The following is a 21,484-nucleotide window of genomic DNA, read 5'->3' as shown; positions in this document are numbered from 1 at the left end:
ATATCAAGGATATATTAAGAACTCCTACAACTCAAAAACAAAAAACAGATCATACTTGAATAGCATTTCTCTAAGAATATCCCAGGTTTGAAGTGATAGAGACCTGAACCGGGGGGAGGGGAGAAGTAGAAATAACAAAGACGGATATAAGGGCTCTCAAGAAAAGTAGATATACAAATGGCCAACAAGCAAATGAAAAGATGCTCAACATCACTAATCACCAGGAAAATGAAGTCAAAACCACAGTGAGATGTCACCTCATACCCATTTGGATGGCCACTATCAAACAAAAGAAAATAATACAAAACCCAGAAAATAACAAGCGTTGCCAAGAAAGCAGAGAAATTAGAACCCTTGTGCACTGTTGATGAGAATGAAAATGGTGTAGCCACCATGGAAAATAGTATGAGGTCCTCGAAAAATTAAAAATAGAATTACCATATGATCAGCAATCCCAATTCTTGTATATAGCCAAAAGAACTGAAACCAGGATCTTGAAGAGATACTTGCACACCCATGTTCACTGCGGCACTAATCACAATACCCAAAAGGTGGAAGTAATCTAAAATGCCATTGACAGATGAATAGATAAAGAAAATGTGGGATATACATACGATGGAATATTGTCCTCCTATAAAAATAAGGCTTCCACATGGATGAATTCTGAGGACATAATGCTAAGTGAAATAAACCAGTCACAAAAAGACAAAGACTGCATGATTCCTCTTAAATGAGGTATCTAAAACAGACAATCTCTTATGAACAGAAAGTAGAATGGTAGTTGCCAGGAGCTTTGGGCAGGGGATAGGGGATATGGTTTTCAGGGGGTACAGAGTTTCAGTTCTGCAAGATGAAAAGGTTCTAGAAATCTACTGCACAACAAAATGCATATAATTATCATTACTGTACTGCACATTTAAAACTGGTTAAGATGGGGGGCACCTGGGTGGCGCAGTCGGGTAAACATCCAACTCTTGATATGATCTCAGGGTCCTGGGATCAAGCCCCACCTTGGGCTTCGCACTCAACAGGGAGTCTGTTCCAGATTCTCTCTCTCCCTCTCCCTCTGTTCCTATCCCCTTGGCTCGCTTTCTCTCTCTCTCAAATTTTTAAAAAATGGTTAAGATGGTAAGAAAAAAAAAGTCATGTATACTTATTGATACTGAGATGTTAATGATATATCATTACAAAAAGAAAGTTATGAAACAGAATGTGCAATATGATCTCACTTTTATAAATACATGTATATGTATATACATATCTTTATGTAATCTTATGTATTTGTATGCATATGTATACATATGTGCCTTTTGCATTTATATATTTCATACATATTTTTATGTACTATATATACTAGAATATCAGATCAACCTGGCAGATATCATGTCTGTCTGATCTGTCATTCTATCCCTAGTGATCCGCATATGGATGGTTAGAAATATCTGATAAACAAATAAGAATGTGGGTCATGAAAAAAGACTGAAAGATATACACCAAAATACTAACAACAGTCTGTATTGCAAGACTTTTTGTGTTTACCGATCTGTATTTCTAGGATCTCTTCTAATAGTACGTTTTGTATGCAAAAAAAATATTTAAGGTAATAGATGGAGAGGAAATGCTCTGAGTCTAGATGCACATAGTAAAATAAGTGAATTTTTAGCCCAAATATATTTACCTAAAATTTTACCTAAAAACCCTAATAAAGTGAATAAAACCTCCCTTTTTCCTTTGAGGAGGAGGATAGCTCTAGAGACACAAAGTATAATGGTAAGAGAGAAGGTTTATGGCTAGATGGTAAAATCAAGAAAGAGCTTGAAGAAGTATTTCCAGAGACAGGTCTAGAAGGGCATGTGTACTTTAAGTAAGTAAACAGGAAGGAAAATTCATTTCAAAAAGGAGACAAGACTAATTGCAGTAATACTGGGATACACTCACCCAGAGGTGAGTTTCAGTGATAATTAGTTGGAGTAGATGTGGGTCTTTAAAAGAAAAGAGATCGGAAAAAGGGTTTGTTGTGGTTCTCCCTGTGGAAGAGCAGTTTAGACTTTGTCCTGTGGGTGGTAGCGAGCTATCATTTTGTTGGCAGAGATATGACATGACCAAAGTGCTGTTTTACAAAGATTTACTTGCCAATTAGTTGTAGTGTGGCCTTGGATTGAAGAAAATGATTAGAAAACCCAGGTAATATCCCAGGTTTGAGGTGATAGAGACCCGAACCGGAGGGGTGGGGGGAGGGGGATAGAAATAGCAAAGACGGATATGAAGGCTCTGAAGAAAGAATCAACAGGAGGCTTCCCCTACCCACCCACCCCCCACGGAGGTAAAATCAGGTTAAAATAAAGAACCAGAGCATATTTCGCGGCGGGGGGGGGGGGGGGGGGGGGGGGGGGGGGGGGGGGGGGGGGGGGGGGGGGGGGGGGGGGGGGGGGGGGGGGGAGGATTTTGAAAGGAAGTCTATATAGGCAGAAAGGTCCTCAAAGGACTTTGGGGTTTTTTTGGTGAGGGGGTGGATATTTTTGATTTTCCAATTTTGAAGGGAGTACTGTGAAGATCTGAAGGTAGAAAAGAATCAGACAATGGGGACAGGAAGACCGAAGATGAAAGAGATGGGGGATGACTGAGATGGGTCTCCCAGGAGTGAGTGGGGAGGGGATCCAGAGTAAGGCAGAAAAAAGGGATAACACCTATCTCTGAGTCTGAAATAAAGATGAGAGGATGTGATGTTCTAAGATAGAAGCGGCAACTGTGAGTTCACATGCCATCAGATAATCCTTGGTTTTGCTGTAAAGGAGTTAGGAAGTCTCCAGCCTTGCAAGGAGGGACTGAGGATGGAGCAAAAAAGAAGACATCTGAAACACCAGTATGGAGAGTGTCTCAGAGAAACAGAAGATGAATAAAGGGTCTGACAGCTAGATTTGGCACTGGGTCAGGCTCACACAACTCAGCAACTCCTTCTGTTAATGCCATGGAACCCAGGTCCCTTAGCACAAAGGGACCAGGGCTGGGAAATGTTTGACAAGCCATAGAAAGTCATGGTGGGTTCGGGACACAGGGAGGGCTGTTGTTGAGATGGGCAGGCAAAACCTGTTCAAGGTTCAGGTGAGGTAGGAAGGGCTGACCAATAGGAAGCTGGATCTGCTTTTAAACTCCAATCATGCCTTTGGTGATTTGGGGTGACAGTGTCTCATGCATAAGCCCTTGAGCAGGACCATGGGGGAGAACGGGTTTTTGAGAAAATGGTAAAGAACCCCCCCCAGGAGGACTGGCTGGACATACTAAGAATGGTGGTCTCACTCGAAATGGGGAACAGCATCACTTGTTGGATCTTACTCTCCTCTGCCTTCCAGGAGCCTCAAGAGAAATCAGTAATAATATATGACAGTGGGACCCAGGAGGGATGAAGAATGTAGCAACCAGGAATATGTTTAGGCCAAGATAATATAACATGATGAAGTAAAAGAAAGCATTGGCGTGACTCACTAGCAAAATGCTGAGGAAGGGTCAAGCCAGAGATCAGAGTGCAGATTGACAGAGGCTCAGGATGAGAGAGAATCCTTATGTTTTACCCAAGTGTCCAGACTGGTCTTGGGAGGGATGTGTGAGGCATGCACCATTCTCAGATCTTGGATTCAGTAGATCTCAAAGCTAATGACAGCTAGGGTTAGACTAGATGTTAGGTTAAACTCAAATTGTTGTTTTTGTTATTATGGACAAGAGTTAACATTTCTTGAGTATTTCCTATTTTCCAAGATCTTTAAGTCATCATCTCATTAAATTCTCATAACAATCCATTTTCTAGGTAAGGAAATTGAGATTTAGAAAGATTAAAATTAACTTCCACAGGAGTTAGTAAGTGGGGAGTTGGGATTTGAGCCCAAGATTCTGTAAAGCCAGAGCCCAAACTCTCAAGTGGTAGGCTTTTCTGGGGTGATTGCAAGAAAAGGAACCACCAGCGAGGCCGAGCGGTGAAGGCTTTCCAGATAATTATGTGATAATTCAGGAGCCTCCTTGCCAGGGGCATCTGCAACACTCAGGTTACCCACATAGACCTAAAAAGCAGTTTTTAAATCAGCTACAACTAAAAAGAAAAATCGATCGAAAAGTCTGTGTTTGGTAGAATAACTCTAGCAACATACCCAGCATCAAAGACAGCCCAGATTAAAAGGAGGCAATGTTTAAAGGGCTTCCCAGATACACCGGCAGCCCCAATAAAGCCATTCGGGACACACTTCAAGGTGACTCCATTTATCACCATTCTCAAGAGATCCCTGTGTAGACCTCCTAATATCATCATATCCTGGGGACTGTAGGTTCCCAGATCACCACCTTTAATATTGGTCGTGACTGGGAGTTATTTGGAGTGTGTGACACCTTGTATCATCTGGAATTGGAAGAAACCAAGAGAGACAGATACGAGTTCAAATGGTATTTTTCCAGCAATTTCTAACATATGTGTACTCCACCTGTGTGCTCCCATCTTCCTGCTTCCCTGATCCATGTGGAGTAGCTGTTCCTGTCCCCAAGACATCTTTTTAAGATCTGGAGACAGGATTTTAGTTAGGAAAGTAAGCCAATATTTCATACCAATGAACAGACTAACAATATTGCACGCCAATATCTGAAGTTGAGCCAGTGTGTCTCCCTCTATATAAGAGGAAAGAGAGATGAGCAACCATAATGGAAGGACACAAAGCAACAAGGCTCTAACATCTTTATGTAAATCTGTACATGGATCAGCTCTATATTTAGTGTACATGGATCAAATATCTACAATTATTTAAATTTTTAAATACAACTTCTTTTTTTCTAAATTCAGTTAAATTAGTTTCATAAGGACAGAATCCTAGTCTGACATCTTTCCCTCTCTCACCTAACTAAACTCAGTATCTGGCACATAGGTATTGAGAAATGAGAAACCTGTTAGTATTTCTAAACGCAGCCTATTGCCTATTTTTTCCATTTTTTTAAACCAGAAATTGAAGTATGGGTCATCATATTCAGTCTAATCTACTCCAGTCTTTCTCGATGGCCTCATGAGTTGTTTGGACCAGAACTCAGACCAACATTTTTAAGGCCATAGTAAGGAGCTATGGTAAAAAAGACTAACTTTCCCATATGACTGGTGCCACTGAGGCTGTACAGCAGCAACGCTGTATGCTTTCGGAAATATCTGAACCACTCCTGAGAATGCCATTTGTAATAGATGTAGCCTTCATGTAAATGGACTCTTTTAAGGAATCATACTAGTTCAGAGCCAAAAAGTTTTGTGTAAGTTAACAAGCCTAGCCCCCTCATCGGACAGATGGGGAATCACAGGCCCAGAAAGACCGTCTTGCCTGCAGTCACACGTCTGTTTGGTGGCAGGATCAGGGCGTGAGGCCCACTCCATATGCCACTTTCCTCCACCCTGACTCCATCTCCTCCTTTGCCCTCAAAACCCTTGCTGACCTCCCCCTGCCCTCCCGCACATCAAAATTAGATCTTCCTCCTACTCACCCTCACCCTCACAGTACCCTATACCTTTGTATATTTATTTGTAGGACTCTGTGTTGAATGTCTACTCTCCACCAGAATTATCCAATATCAGCAGCTTGCCAGGCACAGAATAGTCAATACACATCTGCAGAATGAGTGAGTGAGTGAATCCTCTCCAATGCATTTCCCATGATATCATACAGCTTTCATTTAATTATGGATCGAATATACCTTTTCACTTTTTTTACCTCTTGCAAAAAAAAAAAATTTGCCTTTTCTGTTTATCCAAAAACATTGATAAGAAAACCTTAAAGATTAAAAAAAATATTTTTATAAAAATAAGTAAGACCTTCTAGACATACTAGAAATAGAAGTTTTATAAATCATTTTCAGGGACTCCTTACTCCTCAAAGGCTAGGACCATATTTTCTTGATCTTTTTACCAGTCGCCTAGCACATTAGTAGCAATAGCAAGCAGCAGGAGATCAAAACGCATTTATTGAATAAAAGAACAAAGAAATGAATAAGGTATGTACACTGTACCTGTGGCCAGATATTGGTAAATTATCTAAATGATAAGCTGAAATATCACCCAGAATTTTGGGCTTTTTACATTTTTTCTTGGATGAGCTATTTGTGTCAGAGCCACATCCTGAGAAGTAAGCAGGAAGTGGATGGTGCAGCGTTTGAACCCAAAGTGAGCACTTGGTCTGTGTTAGAAGAGGTTAGGAGCTCTGAATCCTCAAAAGTGAAAATAAGTTGGGGTCACAGAGAAGACAAGGAGTACACCATCCCCTGCCAGTCACAGTAGGAGGGACTCCCCAGCAAGGCTGTCCCCGCTCCGTGCGGAAACCCACTCATGCTGCAGCCTGCTGGCAGAGCCGCAGCTGAAGAGAAGCCACCCACCGCTCCCAAAGATCCCCCACACAGCCAGGCTGGCCTGACCTAACCACCCTTCAAATAGAAAGCACTTTTCTGAGTTTCAGAAAGACCAACTACAGCCACCCCTGTGGTAGCCTCAGGTTAAGTCCACGAAAGCAAGGGTTAACATACAGTGCTATGCAGCAAAAGCACCGCCTGTATTATGTTAAACCCCCTTTATATAAAAGGGAAAATCCAACTGTTGTGCAGAAAATCCCTACCCTTTCCGATCGATGCTTCCTACCACTAGGGCATCTAGTAATTTCTGATTCAGTCTCCTGTAGCCTTTACTTCAATGACAGGGCACAGCAGGCCAGGGGTAGACAGCAGCCAGGCCCCGTGTGGCAAACCGTCAGCCCCGCCAAGAGGCTTGAGTGTTGGGGGGTGATGCACAAAGTGGAGGGCATGTCACCATGGGTCGCACTGGGACTGTTTTAAGCCATGCCCAGGTCCTCAATCATAGACTCTGAGTTCAAAGGGCTGTTAGGCTGTTGGTCACTGATCTCATCTCAAGGTGATAGTCACCTCTGGCCTTTCAGCAGACAGCAAGCCCACTGTCCATCCATCTTGGAGCAGCCTGACACTGGATTCTCTACCCATTTTACAGCCAGTGAACATTCCCTATTGATTTATTGATCCATGTCTGCCTGTGGAGGGAGCTCGGAACAGATTCTGTGTACACTCACAACCTCCTGCATGGATTTTTTTTTCCCCTCCTTTCTTTTTTCCTTTTTATCAAGGCGTGTTAGCAGTCTGGGGTGCAGCAGGAATTAGAGCATGCAGGAGCCCAATTTACCAGTCATGAATGTGCCTAGCTCCTGTTGGTCAGTCGAGTCTGCCTTTCTTTCCTTTTCCCTTTTTTCATTTGTCCCAAACTCTCTGAAATACCTATCCCTCACATACTCTTGCTTTGCCTGTGAGTCCTTGCTTTCCCTTACCTTTTATTTGAGATAGTTCTTAAATCCAACACAGAAAAAGCAAAGAGAAGGGGGTTAGGAGAACTAATATACTTTTTCTCTACCGTCTGTTTGCTGCCACATCCCATTACAAGCACCTCATTGCCGAAAACAAAGGAGTTCCTCCTCACCCGGGGCTTTGAATAAGCAATATTCAATTGCTTTGAATCATTTATAATTAAATTCTGAGTCATTCTGATTGTACCAGTTTCTCTTCTAGAAAAACAGAATTTTTTTTCAGCACACTCATCCTTCCTGGAATTTCATAAAGGAGCATTCAGAAGCCATGAAATCTGTGTGGTCCTTAAGCTTTTTAATCAGCAGAACAAGGTTAGAGAGGGCCTATGAAGCAAATCCCTATCTTCAAGGGAGAGACAGAAAGTGCAAAATCCTTATAAACACCACACTTCTACCAAATAGAAGTGTAACAATAGAAATCATTGGAACAATAGCTAGTGTCTTATAAGCAGACCACATAACTATGCTTAGCAGTAATTACTTCCAAGCCATCCCAGACAGGATCTACATATCACACCTATGGATCCCACAGTTCCTCACTCCTTTGGAGTCTTCAGTGAAAGGAATCCTTTATCTCCTGATAGGAGTTAGATGGAAAAATGACTGTGTTGTCTTATGAGTAAAATATTGCATTGATCTGGACGCTGGATACCCGGTGTGACATTTTATTCACAAATATATTCTCTAAAAAATAATAATAATTTGTTTTGCTTGAAATAAACAAATCACTCTTACACAAGCAAAATCTCCCAAAAAGACACACTGGAGGGTAAGACTACTTCAAATGCCTGTTATCCAGCCTCTGTATCCTAGAAATTTCTGTAAGTATATGGAGTGGACCTTCAGTAGCCCCGTTTTAATCCCACTGTCCACCAAAGAAATTCTCACTGCACTTGGAAACATCAGTTGTCCAAGAGATTTAGCTTGAGCAATATAAGCTAGTTTCCTACGCTTCTATCTGCTTATTTAATCATATAAGTATTACCAACTTTTGGTGTCTTTTAATTTAATAATTAATTTAATAATAATCAGGCTCCACACTCAGCAGGAAGTCTGCTTGAGACTCTCTCTCCTTCTCCCTCTCCCTCTGCCCTTCCCCACCCCTGCTCACTCGATCTCTCTCTTTCCAAAATAAATAAATAAACAAATCTTTTTTTAAAAAAGAAATAATTTTAAATAATGAAAAAGTACTTATGTTTAAAGAGATCCACAGCAGTGATACATGAAAAGAGCGCAGAAAAAGAGAAAATAGTCTAAATATCAAAAATATGGAATGATTAAGCTGAGGTATACTCAATATGATGACTATGAAGAATATGTAAAAAAGGGAAATTCCTCTAATATAAAATTAGGTGGAAGGGACTACCAAACAATACCAACAATGTAATTACAATTAGATGGAGAGGAATGGGCACGGAGAAAATACACTAAAAAGAAATTCTCTAAATGCCAGTAATAGGGGCACTCAGGTGGTTCAGTCAGTTGAGCACACGACTCTTGGTTTCAGCTCAGGTCGTGAGATCGTGCCCCCAGCTGGCTCCTCACTCAGTGGGATCTGCTTAGATAATCTGTCCCTCTGTCCTCCCCCCACTGACTCTCTCTCTCTCAAATAAATAAATCTTTAAAAAAATAAAAATAAATGCCAGTAATAATAGCAGGTAGGAATTATGAGATTATAATCATTTTTTCTCTTATCCAAATGTTCTTTCAGTTTGCCTACGTAATGTTTCTAGAAAACATAAACATAAAACCTTAGAAAAAGTGGACCAATAATTTGCCTTTGAAATTATTTGGGATGGAACATACAATGAAAGTTTCATATTTTGATTTTCTTAACTGATAAGTCACCTATGGAACAGAGATAGGGAACTAGGCTATTTGTTTTAGTAAAATGGTTTTGAAAGTAGCTGAATTTTTTCCCTCATAATCAGTAGAAAGCTTTTTAGCAGTGGGCAGCCAGCAAACCAGCCATAAAACAGGAATGACTAGATATCTTGAGATTGTGTGGTGCAATAGAAAGACTCTGGGTCAAATGCTCTGGATTCCAGGCTCCATAATTCCATTAACCAACTGGAAACAAGAACTACTGAATTTCTTCATACTTTAGTATTTTTCCACTCAAACAGATAAAATCTTGTTTAATCCATAAAACTAAAACGTAATGATGGAGCATTGGATAAATAGGCAAAATACCTGACATCATTCAGTTCCAGGTCTGACTTCCCCATCTAGAATAATAATTATTTGATTTTTTTTTCATTCTTCTTCTGGTTGGACTGGCCACTTTTATAAAGTAGTCCTTCCTCCAGTTTCATCATCTAAAATGGTACTAGAATAGGTGTCACTCACCCCTGTGGCAGAATGATTGTCCCAATTACCACTGCACACACAGAGACTGATTGTGAGCCCACCTCCTTCTGAGGAAAGTGCTGACCAATGGCAAAGGCCTTCACGGGGGCGTGGCAGGAGGCCAGGTGGAGCCAGTCCACTGACCTGCATATATCTGGGAGCTGAGCTGCAAGAACAAACAAAAGTGAACACTAAAGCTCAGATGTCCCAGCAAAAGAACAAAGGTTGAAGCTAGGCATCCCTCTAACAAGATTAAGTCAACAGTTGGACAGAATGTTTTACCTGGATTCTCTTACAATGCAGAGTTACAGTCATCAGATCTAACCATTATGTGAACACACTGTCCACAAAAATGGCCAGAAGTCTAAATTATCATCCTCTTTGCCAAGAACAAGTACTAATTCTTTTCCCTGAGCTACTACTCTAAGAGTCCAGATGGTCAAGTCACTTATGACAGCTATGGAGGCAGGCCTTGAACTGATTTCTTTATTGAACTAGCATCCGTCAAGCTCCACAACATACTAAGCAAAGAGGATGCAAAGAAGAATAGGCACAATCCTGGTCTCTAAGGGTGGTTGCAGTCCGTTGGAAATAATAACCAAATGTTATACACTTATCATCCTATACAAGATCTGGTGCTTTCAACACCGTGCTGCATTTAACCTCCCAGCAGTCCTGTGAGGTCTTCTAAGCAAAATGCAGCAGTCTATGATTGGGCATAAGCTGCCAGACTGGGAAAAGGAAACAATTATAACTAAAAGAGTCTCTTCTGACCATAGGCAAATATCCCAAGAGCAGGAGAAAATGGACACAGAAGGTAACAGGCTCAACAAAGTTTAAAGAGTATGTACGAATTTGAGTGGATAAATCATAGCATGCTATTATTCTCTTGTGCAAAGGAAGAAAGAAACATACTTGCATGTTCCCCACAACAATGTGCCCCAAGGATCCCAGGTAGGAGTGCTAAGGAAAGCAAAGTCCCTTGGGATCTTCAGCTCAGAAGGGAGAGTGCCTGTAATTCCTGAGTACTTCTGCCCTACTCCTCTGGTATCAGGATTCCAGCACCATTAGTCCCTGTCCTGATGTCCAGAGAACCCAGAGCCCTGGAGTTGACCCACCCAGATGCAAATTTCATGCTTCTTTTTCTCATCCAGTAGTCCAGAGTTCACACACTGGGAAACTATTCTCACAGAAAGTAGTGAGCCTTCAGCCACCTCCATTCTGCTCAAACCAAGCCCCCATTCTTTTTTTTTTTTTAAGATTTTATTTATTTGAGAAAGAAACAGTGAGCAAGAGAGAGAGCACAAGGCAGTGGGAGAGGCAAGAGGAGGGGCAGAAGCAGACTCCCTGCTGAGCAGGGAGCCCAACACAGGGCTAGATCCCAGGACCCTCGGATCATGACCCGAGCTGAAGGCAGACGTTTAACCAACTATGCCACCCAGGAGCCCCCCAAGTCCCTATTCTGCCTCAATCTTGCTGCCCCTGAGTAAAACCTATAGGAAAAAAAGCATACTATGCCAGAGCCAGGATGAAACTTAGAAATCATTTGTCTAGTCTCTTATTTTATAAATAGAAAAATGAGAGCCCACACCCTGCCTAGGAGATCACACCTTGCTTTAAGCCACTCAGCCAACCTCCAAACTCTTTGTGACATGGGCCATGGTAGATCCACCTGCTCATATTTATCCATGCATCTGTTCGTACATGCAGTCCTAGAGCAAGCAAGTGGCACACTTAGAAGTCACTTGCCTAGACTGTGTTTGTCATTCTGAGGATCACCTGTATTTGGTATAACTATGGTTTGTGCCGCAAAGAAAGTACAGTTGTGAGGGTACGTCTTTCCCATTTCTGTATTGTATGAACTTGTGGACAAAAGCAAACACAAATGTAGAAACTAACATGATCTTAAAATGATTTCTGTATTGTATGAACTTGTGGACAAAAACAAACACAAATGTGGAAACTAACATGATCTTAAAATGATTTCATTGATGTTGGTATTGGTATTCTTCATTGATTAGAACCTGCTTTTGACTTATTCATGGCTTAATGTTGCTTGTTAGAGAAAATAAAGCAGACTTCTAATCATCTAAGGTGTGATACTTGCAGCTTTCAACGTGTACTGGTTAGACAAGCTGGCCATGATACAAAATCATTCATTCTTGCCACCCTTCTCCCAGATTATTCCTGCACAAACACCCATACCTGTGGCCCCCTCCATTCTGCCATTTGCTGATGTTATTTGCCAGGGAGTGAAGGTGTCTGTGAGGTCTGAAAATTGGATCACGGGGGACAGCTCCACTCTGGCCCTAGTCATGCTGTCGGCAAGACTGATCAATCAATACTCCATGTGACACTTTCAGAATTCACTGGAAATGATGCCCTTTTCAAATGACACCCACATTTTATGGAGGGCAGCTCTAGTGGGGAAAAAAGCACCATACCAATGTATTTTTCTTAGATATATTTGGTTCCAGTAAACTTTGTTGAGTAGGACCAATGAGTCTGTATCTCCAACCTCCCTGCTCCCATCCCAGAGCCTTTGAACAAGGAAATACAATATTTAAGCCACACTGCAAGCTGACATTTTCCTGGGCCCCTGAATCTCTCATATAACATAAAAGATGCATTCTTTTAATGCAATGGGTCTTTTAAAATTCTAGGTTTGTTGTAGACTTCCAGCATACCAGCCTCATAAAGAAAACAAATAGAAATTTTCTTCCAGAATGAAAGCTTAAAATTGCCAGGGTGTTATTCTAACTACTTTGAGAGGGTTGACCCTTACCTTACCCTTATAATGCTGACAGGAGCACACAAAGGCAATGGTTTGCTTCCTTTGCAATATATGTGCAGCTACCTAGGCCAGGCCAGAAGGTTAGTAGTGTTACTTAAGCAAACCAGATGAGAAGCCCTGGTTTACTTGCTAAGTTCTAATGAGGTAACACATAGTGTTCCCAGCACATCCTAATACCAGATAACCCACCCAGGCCCCAGAAGTAGAGGTTTCTAAGGGCCTTGAGGGACTGATCCACCAGAGAAGTGACTCTTCTGACCCTGGAGGACCCTAGAGGAAAGGTTAGAGATGAGAACAGAAAGCATTGAGATCCCAGCTGCCACCATTTGATTAAAACCCCGCATGCTAACAGTTAAGAGCAGTGATAATCAGCTTAAGCACACATCAGGATCACCTGGAGGGCTTGTTGAAACACAGTTTGCTGGGCCCCATCCCAGAGGTTTTGATTCAGTATTTCTGGACAGGGACCCTGGAATTTGAGTTTCTAACAAGTTTCAATATGATTCCGATGTTGCCAGCCTGGGTACCACGTTTTGAGGACTACTAGTTTAGGGCACCTTTAAATTACCTGCAAATCAAGCCCAGTATAAACCTAATGTAAATAGCACTAGATTATTTTAATTTTATTATGCTTATAATGGTAGATATGATAAAACATCTCTTTAGTAGAACCAATTTCCCAAAATATTGTGGGGTTTTTGTTTTTATTTTTGTTTTGTTTGGCACTGTGAAAGAACAAAGGCAGACCGTGAATTTTGTTCTCTGACGATGAGGATTCTGCAAGCAAAACAGGCATGTGACTGGTCCTTGGCAGTTCAAGCTCCCCTTAAGGTTCAGGGAGCAATCACTGAGGCCTTGGATATCCAGGTCAACTGAGTTAACCAGATGTTGGTCAATCATGGGGCTTTGGGCTGTCACAATGAATGGGCAATCAATGGGCCATCCTGTTCAGTTGTTGAACCACAAAATCTAATGGATGACCATTTCAGGATCCAGTTATCATGAAATCCACTTGAGCTAATTTTAAATGGCCAAGTTCTCAAATAAGAAGCAATTTGATTGGCCTCTTAGCAATTTTCTCCCTCAGCCAATCAGGTTTAATTATTAAGAACTGACAAATGTCCCCGAAATAAAGCAATTGAGATAGTCTTCTCCTAACAGTAGTTTAAGAAGATCTTATGAGAAACCAGTTTTCCTTTTTTAGCCGATCAAATGAAAGCAAATCTATGAGTACATGAACATGAAAACTGAATACAGAGTACCCGTTTTCAGCCATGAGCATCCCTTTATACAGAAGCCCAGTATCTGTGGATTTGCTTCCGTGCTGCTTTGCAGCAACTAGGAGAATTTCACTTTCAGTTACAGTGTATGAGATTTATGAGTCCCTCAGACTGGGGATAATTAGAAAAAGAGAAAGTGGTGTAGGGAATAGGAAAAGGAGCAAAAAAAAGGCAGCATAACACGGGCAAGAGTTTTTGCAATGTTTTTCCCTCTCTCTCAGGACACTGAAAGAAGGTAAAACCTGGCCCCAGAACTGCCCTCCTGTGCCCTTTGAAGGCAGGTAGCAGAAATATGATGGGGGCTGAGCACACTTTAGCATGAACTTGGTTTATCAGAGAGGTTCTAAGTCTCTGTATTAGGGAGAAGAGGTGAGAAATACCTATGCAGTGAGAATGAGTAAGTTAAATAAAATTTTCCCAAAGGCTTAGGGTTTGCTTGTTTGTTAGGTTTTTTTTCTCTCTCTCCCTCTTTATTTCTATCTTTAGCATCCAAGTCATTCTGCATTTGTGCACATGAATAGGACCTGAAACAAGCGGCAACAACTCTAAGCCATTCCACTGGAAAATGTATTACATATTTGAATGGTGGAAAGACACAAAGAAAAGCCCTTACAACATGCATGTTATCTGGAAAAAAGAGGAAAGAGATGAATTCATTTTTTTAAAGTGTTAAAACAAAGGTGGATGAAATGCTAAAATATTTTGCAGTAACCAAAAATTGGCAAATAGAAATTAACTATGATATAACTTTCATAAACAACTAATAAAGAGCAATATGTCATTGGTGTTCTCTTTATTTACTGTGTTAATTTTACTATGTTATTTTTTTCTCTCATCAATAATCTTTTTACTGGTTATGTGCTAAAATTATAATATCTTGAATGTTTGGGGTTAATCAAAACATTAAAATTATTTTCACTCATTACTTTTAATTTTTTAAACATGGCTACTAGAAAATGTAAAATTACAAATGTGGCTTAAATTTGTGGTTCATATAATACTTTATTGGATTTTAGTGCTTTATTTTCAACTCATAAAATACTTAAAATGATTTTTTGTGTGCCCATAGATTTTCTCAGTTCCCCAACTCTTTTGCCTACAAAATCATCTGATTCTCTCTCTTTTTTTTAAATTTAAATTCAAGTTAGTTAAGAACCCTCTTACACTGTTGGCGTGAATGCAAACTGGTACAGCCACTCTGGGAAACAATATGGAGGTTCCTCACAAAGTTAAAAATCATCTGATTCTCAAGCATGAATCCTTCCACCTGGGGGCTTTCAGTAACCTAATCCTTATGGATTTGGAAGCAAACCTATGTTGTATATGCAAGGCAATAAGTTCAAATTGGTTACTGGACCTGTGCTTCACTGTATGAGGCAGAAGGTGGAAGAACAGGGAAGAACAGGAGGGAAGTTCTAGAAGTTTTCACAATGGAAGACACATTTAAACTGGATCTTGAAAACACACAAGACTTTGCCATGCAAAATATTTTAGGATTTCATCCACCTTTGTTTTAACACTTTAAAAAAATGAATTCATCTCTTTCCTCTTTTTTCCAGATAACATGCATGTTGAAAGGGCTTTTCTTTGTGTCTTCCCGCCATTCAAATATGTAATACATTTTCCAATGTAATGGCTTAGAGTTGTTGCCTCTTGTTTGCCATGCTAGAAGAAGGAAGTATTCTAATCACAGTTTGTGTCCTATTTAGGAAATCTTCCTGTATCAGTCACGGTTCACAGCCACCAAGAGTATTATGGGAATACGGGATTTATTTTAGGAATCAGACTTTACACAAATATGGGAAGAATTGAGGAAGTAAGTCTGGTGGGGGCAGTCAGGAGGTCAGAGGAAAGGTCATTAGGCAGTCCATCTGGAACACTGGCAAGGGAGGACAGACCAAAGCCTAAAGGGAAATGCAAGAAACCAATCCAGGCAGCCATGAAAATGAAACCACAAGGAGGAACTTGTGGGGAGGTCTGAATCAATCTACTGCTTTTCTTTTTTTTAAGATTTTATTTATTTATTTGAGAGAGAGAGCGCGCAAGTGAGGGGAGAGGCAGAGGGAGAAGCAGACCCCCCAGTGAGCAGAGAGCCCAAAGTGGGGCCCAATCCCAGGACCCCAGGATCAGGACCTGAGCCAAAGGCAGACACTTAATCGACTGAGCCACCCCAGGTGCTCCAATCTACTGCTTTTTAAAGAGTCAGCGCCTCTGCACCTCCACAGTCAAGGGTCTGATAGACTTGAAATCATTATTGGCCACCTGGGCAGCAACTGGGAAGATGAGCTAGACAGAGGGTGGAGGAGAACAAGGACAAGCAGAACCCACCAGGCTCTGTTTATGACCATGACAAACTGCCCCAAGTTATAACTGCTCCTTCTCTCCTACCTGCCAAAGTTCTCAAGTTCTTTTGAACAACTCTAATCAGAGACCATACAGAGAGCGAGAGAGCTGTGGAAATAGGATACCTACTTAACCAAACTGATGTAGCCCATTGTAAGAAGGGAAGCACAGCTGTAAGAAGGAAAACCAGAAAGCGTGCTTTAAGACCATGGAATATTTCCTGTGTTCTGAAGAAACTGGTGAGTCATTGAAAGTTTTAAACAGCAGATCTCATATCTAATTTCTCTTTCTACAAAATAACTTGAGTGGCTGGTGCCATATATCCCACATAATGAATAGAGAAGATGTCCTTTCATATCTCCCTGAATTTACTCAAGTTATTTCTTCTCCCTAAATTGCAATTATTCGTGCCCATTCAATGAAGAGTTCTCATCCTCAGAGATTCCATTCAAACATCACTTCCTCTGGGCACTGTTCCCTGACTTCTCACCTTCAATTCTTCATTACCCCTTCTGGGCTCCCATAAAATCTTGTCCATACTTCCACTGAAGACCTTTTCATACTGTTTTCTGTTTTCATGTTTCTTCTTCAGTTAGCCACAAGATCCTTGAGAAGAGGGACCATGCTGTATTAATCATTGTATACCCAAGATCTGGTTCACTACTGTGAACTCAATAAAGTACTCAATAAAGATGGAGTAAATAAATGAATAAAACCCAATGAAAACATTAATGCAATAGTCTAAACTAAATATCCAGAAGGCTTAGATTAGAAGAAGAGGTAGAGAGTGAGAAATATCCAAATAACATCTTAAAAGCAGAAGGGCTAGAATTTGGTACCAACTGGTGGAAGATGTAGGAGACAGACTCTGATATATGCTATAAATAAAACAAAGCATAAGGTTGTAGAGAAGAATATGTTAACTTTCATCAAAGAGATAGAGCTGTTATAAAATTTAAAAAATTATATGTCCATAAAGTAAAATATAGTCAAACCACTATACAACAACTGGGCCCAATTTGTCAGGAAATCAGAAAACTAAGAGAAGCTAATAGTATTATGTATTAGAATTTTCTATAGAAAACCTTAATTTCTAAATGTCTACCCTATTTCCATTTTGTTTTACTTAGCAACTATCACTAGGCACCTCTTTTTTAAATTTAAATTCCATTTAATTAACATACACTATATCATTAGTTTCAGAGGTAGAATTTAGTGATTGATCAGTTGCATACAACACTCAGGGCTCACTACTTCAAGTGTCCTCCTTAATGCTCATCCCCCAATTACACCACCCCCCACCCCCTCCAGCAGCCCTCAGTTTGTTTCCTACAGTTAAGAGTCTCTTATGGTTTGCCTCCCTCTCTATTTTCATCTTATTTTATTTTTCCTTCCCTTCCCCTATGTTCATCTATTTTGTTTCTTAAATTCCACATATGAGTGAAATATGGCATTTGTCTTTCTCTGACTTATTTCACTCTAGTGGAACCTCTAGTCCCATCCACATCATTGCAAATGGGAAGATTTGATTATTTTTGAAGGCTGAGTAATATTCCATTATATATATATATATATACCACATCTTCTTTATCCATTCATCTGTCAATAGACATCTAGGCTCTTTCCATACTTTGGATATTGTGAACATCACGTTATAAACACTAGGGGTGCATGTACCACTTTGAATCACTATGTTTGTATCCTTTGGATAAATACCTGTAGTGCAATTGCTGGGTCAGAGGGTAGCTCTATTTTTAACTTTTTGAGGAACCTCCATACTGTTTTCCAGAGTGGCTGCACCAGCTTGCATTCCCACCAACAGTGTAGGAAGGTTCCCCTTTCTCCACATCCTCACCAAATTTAATGGAATCCAAAGAACTATAAAAACACATAATAGCTTTTTTTCTTCAGTTTTTTTTTTTTTTATTTCTCAGAGAGAGAGAGAGCATAATAAGCAGGGGGAGCAGCAGAGGAAGAGGGAGTAGCAGGCTCCCCGCTGAGCAGGGAGCCTGCTGAACCAAAGGCAGACGCTTAACCGACTGAGCCACCCAGGCGTCCCTTTTCTTCAAATTTTTATTTAAATTCTAGTTAGTTAGTATACAATGCAATATTGGTTTCAGGAGTATAATTCAGTGATTCATCACTTATATATAACACACATAATAACTTTAAATGTAATTTTAGCATGAAGCACCTAGCATTGTTGGTTCATTAGAGGTTTCCAAAATGGCCCACACTGAGCTAAGCAAGCCAACAAGCTCCTATATGTATTTACTTATTTATTAATAGGCTGAATCTCCTTTCACATAGACTTTCACACAGGCTGGGACCAAATTCCAGCTCTACTCCATATTAGCTGAATGATCTCAAACAAGTCTCTTAAACTCCTAAGTCTGTTTTTACATCTGTAAAACTACCGGCCTATGGGGTGATTCTTGTCTATTTTTCTAGTATTTTATTTTATTTTTAAAAGTTTGAGGGGTACCTGGGTGGCTCAGACAGTTAAATGCCAGGCTTTTGATTTCGGTTCAGGTCATGACCTCAAGGTCATGGGACTGAGCCCCGCATGGAGCCTCACCTCTGGCTCCCCACTCAGTGTGGAGTCTGCTTCCTTCCCTCTACCTCCACCCCTCCCCCAAACTTACATGCTTGAGCTATCTCACTCTCTCAAGTAAATAAATCTTTTTTAAAAAGTTTGAGACTAAGGGATACATACATACATACAAAACTCAAAAAGTACATAAAGGCATATTCATTGAAAAGAAATTCTTCTTCCCTCCCTGTCTTCTAGCCACATAGTTCTCTCTCAAAAGGAAATCACCATTACTACTTTTAGAAACACCCTATGCATTTTTCCTACACACAAATGTTGCAAACTCTATATACTATTCTGAACCCTGTTTTTCCATTCACTTGGCTTTGAAGAACTTTTCAGGAAGTATATATTATGCTGTATCATTTTTTTAAAGATTTTATTTATTTATTTGAGAGAGGGCAAGAGAGCACAAGCAGGGAGAGCAGCAGCAGGAGAGGGAGAAGCAGACTCTCCGCTGAGCAGGGAGCCCGATGCGGGGCTTGACTCCAGGACCCTGGGGCAGATGCTTAACTGACTGAGCCACCCAGGCGCCCCTTATCATTCTTTTTTTATAGTTGTTTTGTATTTTATTGTATGGGTCTTTCATAAATTATTTAGTCTCTTAAAGAACATTTCAGCCGATTCTAATCTTTTGATATTACAATGTTGCAAAGAATATCCTATTACATACTTCATTTCACTCATATCACAATTGTATCTATGAAATAAATAACTAAAAGTGGAAATGTTGGGTAAAAGGATATATGCATATTTTTTCTCTTTCACTAATTTTCGGGAAAGTACACAAAATTAGAAATGCATATCTCAATGAATTATGACTGATGTTCCATGCAACCACTGCCCCAGTCAAGAAACAGAATGTTGCCAGAATCCCAAAAGCCCCCTCCTCCTAATCACCAACAATTAGAGCTCCTCAAATGCAACCTTTGTCTGGTTTCCATGGCAATCCCTGCTTACCAAGTCTCACCATCAAAAAATACTTTATCAAACACCACAGCCCCACCCTTGCCTGCTTTTTGAACTCTACATAAATGGAGTCACAATGCAGATATGCTTTCAAATTCAGCATTATACTTGTAAAAGACATCCATTTGTTGCATTTATATGTAGTTCATTTATTTTTATGGATGTGTAAAACTTCATTGTATGAATATACTACAATATATATATTGTATCTATTCTAGTTAAGACATTTGGGTGTTTTTCAGTTTGGGCCATTGTAGTAATGCTACTATGAACATTCTCATCTAAGGCTCCTAGTGCACATGTGCTCACACTAGGACTGTAATTTTGGGTAATAGAATACATGTTCTTCAACTTTAATAGATAATACCAAGCTGTTTTTCAAAGTGACCATACCAATATACACTTCTATATGACTCCCTTTGCTCCATATCCCCACTAGGCATTTGTCAGTCTTACTAATTTTAGCCATTCAGTAAGATGACTAGTAGAATTTTCTTATGGCTTTAATTTGCATTTTCTTTACTACTAAGGAAATTCGGGAAATTTCATATATATTTTAGCCATTTGAATTTTATATTTTATAGAGTGCCTGTTCAAATCTCTTATTCATATGTTTATTAGGTTGTTTTTAAATTTCTCGGGGTTTTTTTTCTTATGTTTTGAATATGCCTTTCATGTTTATTGCAACTATCTTCTTGCTTTTTCACTCCCTTATAATAAAAAGAAGTTCTGAACTTTAATCTAGCCATTTTGTCTTTTTCTTTTATAGTTAGTGCTTTTCCTACCCTCCACCATAAAGATATTCTCATATGTTATCTTATTCAATGTTACTATTTTACCTCTTACATCCACATTTACATTCTACCAGGAACTGACTTTTGTTTATGGCAGGATGTAGGGGTCAAGTTTCCTTCTTTCCATTTCTTTTTTTTTTCATCGGTTCTGCCATAATTTAACAATAAAACTAAGCTTCCCAACTATTTTGGAGTACCACCTTTGTTATAAATTAAATGTTCATATATGTGTGGCCTGTTTCTGAACTTTCTATTATATCCCACCATTCTATGTGCTTATTAAACATTAATTTCTGACTTGTTCTTCGAGTGCCTTGACTATTCTTGATCCTTTAGATTGGGGAGCATTAACACCTTTATTTATATTGAGTCTTCAAATCTATATACATGGTTTCTCCTTTCTTTTATTTATGTTTTCTTTTTAATTTTTATCAGTTATGTTTTATAGTCTTCTGCATAGATGTCTTACACATCATTTCCCAGATTTGTCCCTAGATTATTCACATTTTTGATGCATCATAAATATTTTTGTTCATTTTCTAGCTGTTTATTGCAGATATATACATACAATTGATTTTTCAATATTTACCTTACATTTTTGTACCTTTGAGTAACACCTTTATTTCTCCCTTCCCAATCTATTTACCTTTTTTTTTTCCTTGTTTTTCCTGACTTTTTGCACTGGATAGCATTTTCAGTACAATACTGAAGAGAAGTTGTGATACTAGGGATCTTTATATTATTCCTTCTCAAAGGGAGAGCTTCTAACCATGAAGTATAGATTTTTTTATAGCTATCCTTGATAATATTAAGGAAATCTTCCTCTATTTTCAATCTGCTAAGCTTTTATTATGAACCAATATTAAATTTTATCAGATGTAATTTCTTAATCTATTGAAATGGTCACTTTTTTATCACTTATTCTAAGTGAATTGTATTGATTTCAGACGCTAAACCAATCTTTCATTCCTTTTTATATATTTCTGGGT

This window comes from Zalophus californianus, chromosome 6 (genome assembly GCF_009762305.2).
Source record: "Zalophus californianus isolate mZalCal1 chromosome 6, mZalCal1.pri.v2, whole genome shotgun sequence".
In the NCBI taxonomy this organism is placed as follows: Eukaryota; Metazoa; Chordata; class Mammalia; order Carnivora; family Otariidae; genus Zalophus; species Zalophus californianus.
The sequence above is the reverse complement of the archived record's forward strand: the minus strand, read 5'-3'. Positions refer to the sequence as shown.